We start from the raw sequence: 8,564 nt of genomic DNA, 5'->3' as shown, positions 1-8,564 counted from the left end.
AAAGAAAGAAAGAAAGAAAGAAAGAAAGAAAGAAAGAAAGAAAGAAAGAAAGAATAAATAGGGTGAATGTATGTGTACATCTGTATATCTACATATGTGTGTATGTGTACATTATATGTATTAAAAAAAAGCAATGGAAGTCAGTAGTACTACTCTCTCAGTTATCCTACGTGTGTATATAGATATATATTTTTCCCTTCTTTCTTTTTCTCTTTTCCCTCATCCCAATTGTTCTCTCCCTTTGAGCAGTTTCTTTCCCTTTCACAATATCTATTATATCTTTCAGATTTTATTTAATCTTTCAGGTTCCTACACTAGTGAGACAATACAGTATTTACACATGTGGGTCTGATTTATTTCAGTTATGAGTATGGACTTTAGTTGCATCCATTTACCTATGAAAGCTTCAAGTTTATCTTTATAGCTGAGTAATATTCCATTATATAAAAATACCACATTTTTTTTCTCCATTTCTCAGTTGATTGGTATTTCGGTTGCTTCCATGATTTAGCTACTACAAATTAAGCAGCTATAAACATGGATGCACATATATTGCTGTGGTATGATGTTTGTAGCTCTTCTGGAAAAATACCCATAAGGGGAATAGCTGGTTGAATGGGACCTCTAGTCCTAGTTTACTGAGGAATCTCCAGACTGATCTCTGCAGGGGTTGCACCAGTCTACACTCCCACCAACAGTGGAAAAAGATTCCTTTTTCCCCACAGCCTCGCCAGCATTTGTTACCGGTTGATTTCTTGATGATAGCCATTCTCTCTGGGATGAGAGGAAATCTCAGTATTCTTTTAATTTGCATTTCTCGAATGACTAATGATGTTGAACATTTTTTCATCTATTTATTTGCCATTTGTATTTCTTCATCTCAGAAGTACGTATTCATCTCAGAGGCCCATTTTTGGATTGGGTCCTTAAATTGGTGGGGGGGCTGATTTTTTTTTTCTTTTTTTTTTTTTTTTAGTTCTTTGTATATCTAGATAGAAGTCCATTGTCTGAGGGAAAGTTGGCTAAACTTTTTTTCCAATTTGTGGGTTTTCTTTTTATTCTGTTGATGATTTCTTTAGATCTGCAAAAAATTTTCAATAAGATGAGATCCCAGTTGATTCTTTGAAGTATATTCCGCGCAGTTTGGTTTTTATTCATGAACTCTAGGTCTGCCCCTGTCTTCAAGATTTTTACCTGCTTTCTCTTCCAGTAGATTTAGTGTTTCTGAAACAGAATCTTAAAAGCTATCAGAGAAAAACAAAAAGGCACATATAAAGTAAAATCCATTAGAATTACAAGCGACTTCTCAACTTGAGCTTTAAAGGGTAGGAGAAACTGGAATGAAATATTTCAAGCCCTAAAAGCAAAGAACTTCAAACCCAGATTAATAGATCCAGAAAAACTTTCTCTCCAAATAGATGGATAAGTGAGGACATTCCTTGAAAAAGAACAACACAAAAATATATGAACACCAAACTAGCACTCCAGAAATTAATCAAGAGTATCCTAGCAAAGATGATGAAGCCAACAAAGCCAAAAATCCAGATAGAATAATACATCAAGGAAGGTGAATTGATAAACTAAGAAGAGAAGAAAGATAAAGGAACTAGTAATTGAAAAGGGGGTGCAACGATAGCTATAGAACATTACATTTCAATAATAACTCTCTTCTTTTAATTTATTTTTAAAATAAAACAAGGAAAACATATTAACAAACAGACATCCATTTACAAAATAGCATAAGAACAATACAAACAATACAGAGTTACTGACAAAGTGGTAGGATATTAACAATTGTTGTTGTATTACATATTGATATCTTCAAAGTGGTCTCTCAGGAAAACAAATAGAGACATGCAAGATTGATCAAACAAGTAATCATTAACAGTTCCTTTCAGTAAAGCAATAAAAGACAGTAGTACAACTATGTTAGCTATCCTGTATATATATATACATACATAATTTACCCTTCTTTCTCTTCTCTTTTGCCTCACCCCATTTGCCCTTTATTTTTGAGCATTTTCCTTTCATTTCACAATGTCTATCAAACCTCCTAAGTTTTATTCATTCTTTCAGGCTCTTATACTAGTGAGACATTTGCTTACACATGCAGGTCTGATTTATTTCACTTATGAGTATGGTCTCTAGTTGTGACCATTTACCTATAAAGGCCTCAAGTTTATCTTTCTTTATAGCTGAGTAATATTCCATTATATAAAAGTAAAACAATTTTTTTATTCAATCCTTGGTGGATGGACATTTGGGTTGCTTCCACAATTTAGCAATTACAAATTGTGCTGCTATGAACATGGGTGCATATATATCACCCTGATATGATGTTTTCAGATCTTCTGGGAAAATACCCAGAAGGGGAATAGCTGGGCTGAATGGGACCTCTAGACCCAGTTTATTGAGGAATCTCCAAACTGATTTCCACAGTGGTTTCACCCCAATAATAACTCTCAATATTAATGGCTTCAACTGTCCAATTAAAAGCCACAGATTGGTGGGCTGGATAAAAGAGCAGAATTCAAGATCTTTTGCATTAAAGAAACATATCTAATCCAAAATAGATATTCATAGACTAAAAATCAAAGGATGAAAGCAATATTTCATACAGCAGGACCCATAAAACAATCAGGGTAGCAATTTCACTCTCAAAGTAAAATTCAAGTTAAAACTGATTAGAAGAGACAAAAAAGGTCACTACATACTAGTTAAGGATATAATCCAACAGGTAAATACATATACACTATCACCACTTTTGTCCAACACAGTACTTGAAATACTGGCCAGAGCTATCAATAAAAGGGATATGCATAGGAAAGGAAGAGGTCCATTTATCTCTATTTGCAGATAACATGGTCCTCTACATTCAAGACCTAAAGAATTTCACCAAAAGACTCTTAGAATTAATAAGCAATTTCAGTAATGTCACAGGATGCAAAATAAACACACAAAAATCAAAAGCACTCCTTTATACTATGAATTCACTAAGAAATAAATTAGGAAAACAACACTATTTACAATGGTATCAGGAAAAATTAAATGCCTAGGAATTAACCAAAGAAGTAAAAGACCTCTACAACCAAACTACAGTACTCTGATAAAGGAGATTGAAGAAGACACCAGAACATGAAAAATTGCCCCTAGACTTAACACAGTCCCAATCAAAATACCAGTAGTGTTGCTCATGAAAGGAAAGAAAACAATTCTAGAATTCATATGGAACCAGAATTGACCCAGAATAGCAAACACAATCCTGGACAACAAGGGCAAAGCAGAAGGCACCACAATACCTGACTTCAAATTATGCTACAAAGCCACAGTGATTTATTTTTTTAAAAAAACCATAGGATTGGCACAAAACAAGACATGTAGATCAGTGAAACCAAAGAGAGGATGCAAAACATTCCCAGATATATTCAACTATTTGATCTTTGACAGAAGAGTCAAAACATGTTGGAGGAAAGACAGCCTCTTTAGCACATGGTGCTAGTAAAACTGGCTATCTATATGCAGAAGATTGAAATTGAACCATATTTCTCATCATGCAAAAAAATCAAAATGAACCAAATATATAAACACTAAAACAGAAATAATTAACTTACTGGAAGATAAAATAGGTAAAACTGTTGAAGTCATAGCTGTAGGCTAAGTCTTTCTGAACAAAAAATCCAATGGCACAGGAAACAATCAACAAGTGGGATCATATCAATTTTTAAAAAAAGCTTATGTACAGCAAAGGAAAGAATTTTATAGAGTGAAAATAACAATATATAATATAACAACCACTGTTAATATCTATCATTTGGTTGGAAATCCTGTATCATTTTTAATGTCCTTGCATTGTTTTGTTTGTATTTTGCTATTGTTCTTTTTTTGTATTATTTTCTTTAAAATAAAAATTTAAAAAATAAAAAATTAAAATAAAAAATTAAAAACAACCAATAGGATGGTAAAAAAAAATTACCAGCTATTTCTTAGGCTGAGGACTAATATCTGAAATACATTTTTAAAAACTCAAAAATATAGATTACCCAAATTTAAAGACTCAGTCAAAAACTGGGCAACTGAAATGAATAGACACTCTCAGAAGAAGTACAAATGGCCAACAAACTTATGAGTAAAAAGGGCTGGGGATTTAGCTCAGCGGCAAAGCGCCTGCCTGGCAAGCGCAAGGTCGTGAGTTCGGTTCCCAGTACTGGAGAAAAAACAAAAAAACAAAAACAAACAAACAAAAAAAAAACTTATGAGTAAAGTTTCAATATCTCTGGCCATTAGTGAAGTGCAAATTAAAACAACACTACAATTTCATCTCATACCAGAAAGAATGGTTATCATCAAGAAATCAAGTAATAACAAATGCTGGCAAGGCTGTGATCAAAAAATAGCACTTCTACATTGTGGGTGGGAATGTAAATTAGTACAACCATTATGAAAATCGGTACAGAGATTCCTCAAACAACTAAAAATAGAAATTCCATTTGACCCAGTATCTTCTCAAAAGAGCTAAAGGCATCATCTTACAATGATATGTGCATACCAAAGTTTATAGCAGCACAATTCACAACAACAAGATCCTAGAAGCAGCCTATATGTCCATCAACAGACAAATGACAAAGAAAATGTGCTATCTATACATAACAGAATACTACTTAGCTATAAAAGATAAATTTGAGGCTTTTGTAGGAAAATAGATACACGTGAAAAACGTATTTTTATGTGACATAAATCAGATGCACAAGTTTAAATACCGAAGGGTTTCTCTCATTTGAGTAATGTAAAGTACAAATAAATAGCAAAATGAGAGAATGGTAGGAGGAAATAGGGAGATGGACTTTTTGCAAGTGGGAAAGGGTCAAAGAAACCTAGGGTGAGGGGAGGAGGTAAAGAGAAGGGGGTATAAAAATATTTAAGATGTGGCACATACATGTACCAAATACCTGCAGTGAATGGAAACATTATATGTCAAAAAATGAACTAAAAATAATAACAAAAATGGGGAAAAGGGATCTAAAGACAGAGGGAGGGAGGTGCGTGGGAAGGGGAAGGGAAATAAAAAAGAATCAAGATATGTTATGTACATGTACCTATTCCCTAAGATGAATATAAACATCAGGTATTGCTAATATGCACTAATAAAATAAACCTTGAAAATAATCAAATAAGCACATGGAGATGTAACTTAAAGAGATGTAACACTGGTTATATTTGTTACATTATGAGAAAATGGGGGGTTGATTACACTATGGGTCATCCATATATTTAGTACTACTTAGCTTTTTAAAAAAAACAATGATTCATATTTCTTTTTGCTAATACAGAAAGAGGGTTATGAGATACCATTAAGGAAAACAGTAAGTTTACAAAACTTTACAAATAGTATAATCCCGGTTTTTAAAATCTTTGTACACATAGATCATGTATTCTCTCCAGGCCTTGGAGGGTTTTTATGTCTTTGTGTCATGCTTTAGCATCTATAAAACTCTTCACATAAAGTATTTTATGTATTACTTTTGTAATTATAGAAAAAGCCAATCACCTCATTTCTGGGAGTTTAGAGAATCAAAACTTCTTCCCAAGCCCTAACATGAGTCCCTGGGAAACCTTCAAGCAAGAAGATTTTTCTGTCCCCCATCTCAGTGAACACCTATGTGATTGATTTTGCTAGAAACATGGGGAGAACATTTATTGTTACACAGGAAGGGTTGCTTGATCCTCAGGACTACCCTCTCACACATGACCTCCAGCACCATATCCCCTACCTGGTCAGCCTTCTAATCACTAGTCATTCGATAGCTGAAAATAATAATAGAAATGACAAATCACAGCTCCCCAGGGCCAATCATCCAATCCAATCCAAAGAAAAATTCATCCCAGGAGCATATACAATACTTTCAAATAGGTTTGAGGGGAGAGGACGAAAGCCCAGGAAAACTCATTTCATAAGTGCATGCAATTAGAAGTCACCACATTGCTGGCATTCTTAAGCAAAGATGTCACATGCTCAGAGCCAGAGGCAGTCAGAAGCTGCAGAAGGTCTTCACCTGCTGGCTGATGAAAATGACTGACGCTGGGGCACCAGCTGAAAAATCAATTATTCACATCTACTAGGCAGCTGCCCCCTACACAGCAAGCAGCAGCGGGACACAAGGAGGGGAGATTGTTGTGGGTTGTTGTTAACATGCAGTATCCATTTCTCTGGCCGTAGAGCTCAACAACAGCAAAATCAATAGGCTGCTGCAAACTAAGAAACTGACATGTTGGGCAGAAACTGCATTCCAAGAACCTAGAAAACAACTAACAATACTGCCATAGGAAATATTTGTTGCCCTCCGCCCATTGTTTTCCATCTTTGGTCTCTTTCTTAGGTCCAGAGTAATAAAAATAACCCATAGGTTTATGTGATTCCTAATCACTGTTACTTTTGTTAAAAATGAAAAATAGGTATTCGTGTTCAAAAGCTCATCAGCTGTGTTTCATCTTTTCATCCACCTGCTCCACTGCCTTGTGTCCTGCTGGTCCAAAAAGTTCTCTTTATGTATATACAGTTGTTTTTTCAGAGAGAGAACCTAATAATGTTAGGAAGCTCAGAAAACTCATTTCAATATCTGCCAAACATTGTAAAATGATAAAAATATAGAGCATGTTTTGTCAAGTTGTTTATGTTTAAAGTATGTTTTAGGAAAATATTTGCGTGTTTCTACTGGCTCCTGCTCTTCATAAATAAAAGTCACACAAACATGCAGAGGCAGAATAGCATAGATATTTTGGAAAACAGTTCTTATAAGTATAACCTTACCGTATGACCCAATAATCCCTTCCACCAGAAGAAATGAAAATTTATGTTCACACCAAAACTTGTGTAAAACTATATATAACAGCCTTTACCCATAATATCCAAAAACTGGAAACAATTAAAATTTCCCTCTCCTGACGAATGGGGAATCAATAAATAATTATGCCAAAATAGAATGTGATATTGTTCACTAATAAAAGGAAACAAGCTACTGATACACAAAAAATGGGTGAACCTCATATACTGTGCTAAGTGAAAAATAACTAGACTCTGGCACTTGGGCAAGGTAAAATTATATGAAGGAAAAACAAATCAGTTATTGACAGGGGTTGCAGGTGCACAGACAGGTTGACTGCAAAAGGACAGTGGGTGGCAGTTATTTGGAGCAATGAAACTGTTTTGTGTTTTGATTCTGGTGGAAGTTACATGACTGAATGTGCTTATGAAATGTCACAGAGCTGTATGCCAGAGGGTGAAGTTTACTGTATGCAAACTGTACATTAATTTCTTTAATTTAAAAAAGAAGAGATAGGAAAAATAACTCAAGTAATTTCTCTACTGCAGTGTTAAACCACTTTACAGCTCCCATACCAATCCATTTTCCTGCTGTTTCACCATTGTTGTTTATGCCATATTCTGCCTGTTATACCTAGGTTACAGTTGCAATGCTACAGTATTTGGAGTTGGAACATGTTCTTCCTTTCCATGCTCTGTTTCAATGGACAGAGGTAGAGGCCAGTCAATAGTGATAAAAACTGCACTCATGGCTACTCAGATCTCAAAGCCTTTTCTCCACAAGGCATGCTAAAACGCCCAGACATTAGCAGTAATGGGAAGTTGTTACCATTAGTCCTGAAGAAGTGATAACTCTACAGGGACCCGGTGAGACACGGAGTTGTGGAGGAGCAACATACCTGGCAGGAGCTGTGGTTGCGAAAGACTAGTTCAAAGCAAAAATCACAGCTCCTAACTGAGAAATAGCAGGAAAGAAATAGTCTACCACTAAAACCCTCCTTTCCCCAAGTTCTCTTTTTCAAATTAGTTTTAGTGGTACATTCTAGATGTATACAATGATAACATTCATCATAGGGAATTTATACTCATACATGATATATTTCGACTCTTTTTTCCCAGTTCCCCTCCCCTCCCTTCAGCCCTTCTTCCCCTCCTTATTTACAAAGGTCTTTTTTCAATTTTTCCTTCTATTCTCTTTTTTTTCCTTTTCTCCTCCTTCCAAGTTCTGGTATTTCCTACAGGCTAAAATCAGCAGGCAAGCTGGAAAGGAATCTTAAGTGATGCAAATCTTGTGGTTAGCCTTCAGGATGCAAGTCAGGGAAGAGAAAACAGATCTTATTAGGAGTACAATGGGGAATGTAAACTAAGAATAACAAGGTCCTCATTATGTATTAAAGTGATGTGGTTTAATGACTTCTAAAATACTTCATAGTTACATAGTCTATGACTGTACCTGATCGTCATATTAAAATTCCCCTCCATGTTCCCTGGGAACCACACACTTCCACAACAACAAATGGTTCGTATGTCCTCAAAAACACAATTGGCTTCAACCCTTCTGCTAAAATTTGTCTTTCAACTGGCTAAACTGAATTTTATCCAGTGGTGGATGATCAATATCCTTAGTCAAGTAGAACTCCTTTAGAAAAATTCCCAGTGACTTATCAAAACTTTAACCAAGATCCTTGAAGGAAGTATATGAATAAATCCTTGCTTTTATAGTTTAACAGATAAAAATCCTAGAGAG

Source organism: Chinchilla lanigera, unplaced genomic scaffold (genome assembly GCF_000276665.1).
Source record: "Chinchilla lanigera isolate Chin_1 unplaced genomic scaffold, ChiLan1.0 scaffold00108, whole genome shotgun sequence".
NCBI classification, from domain to species: domain Eukaryota; kingdom Metazoa; phylum Chordata; class Mammalia; order Rodentia; family Chinchillidae; genus Chinchilla; species Chinchilla lanigera.
Note: the sequence above shows the minus strand (reverse complement) of the source record.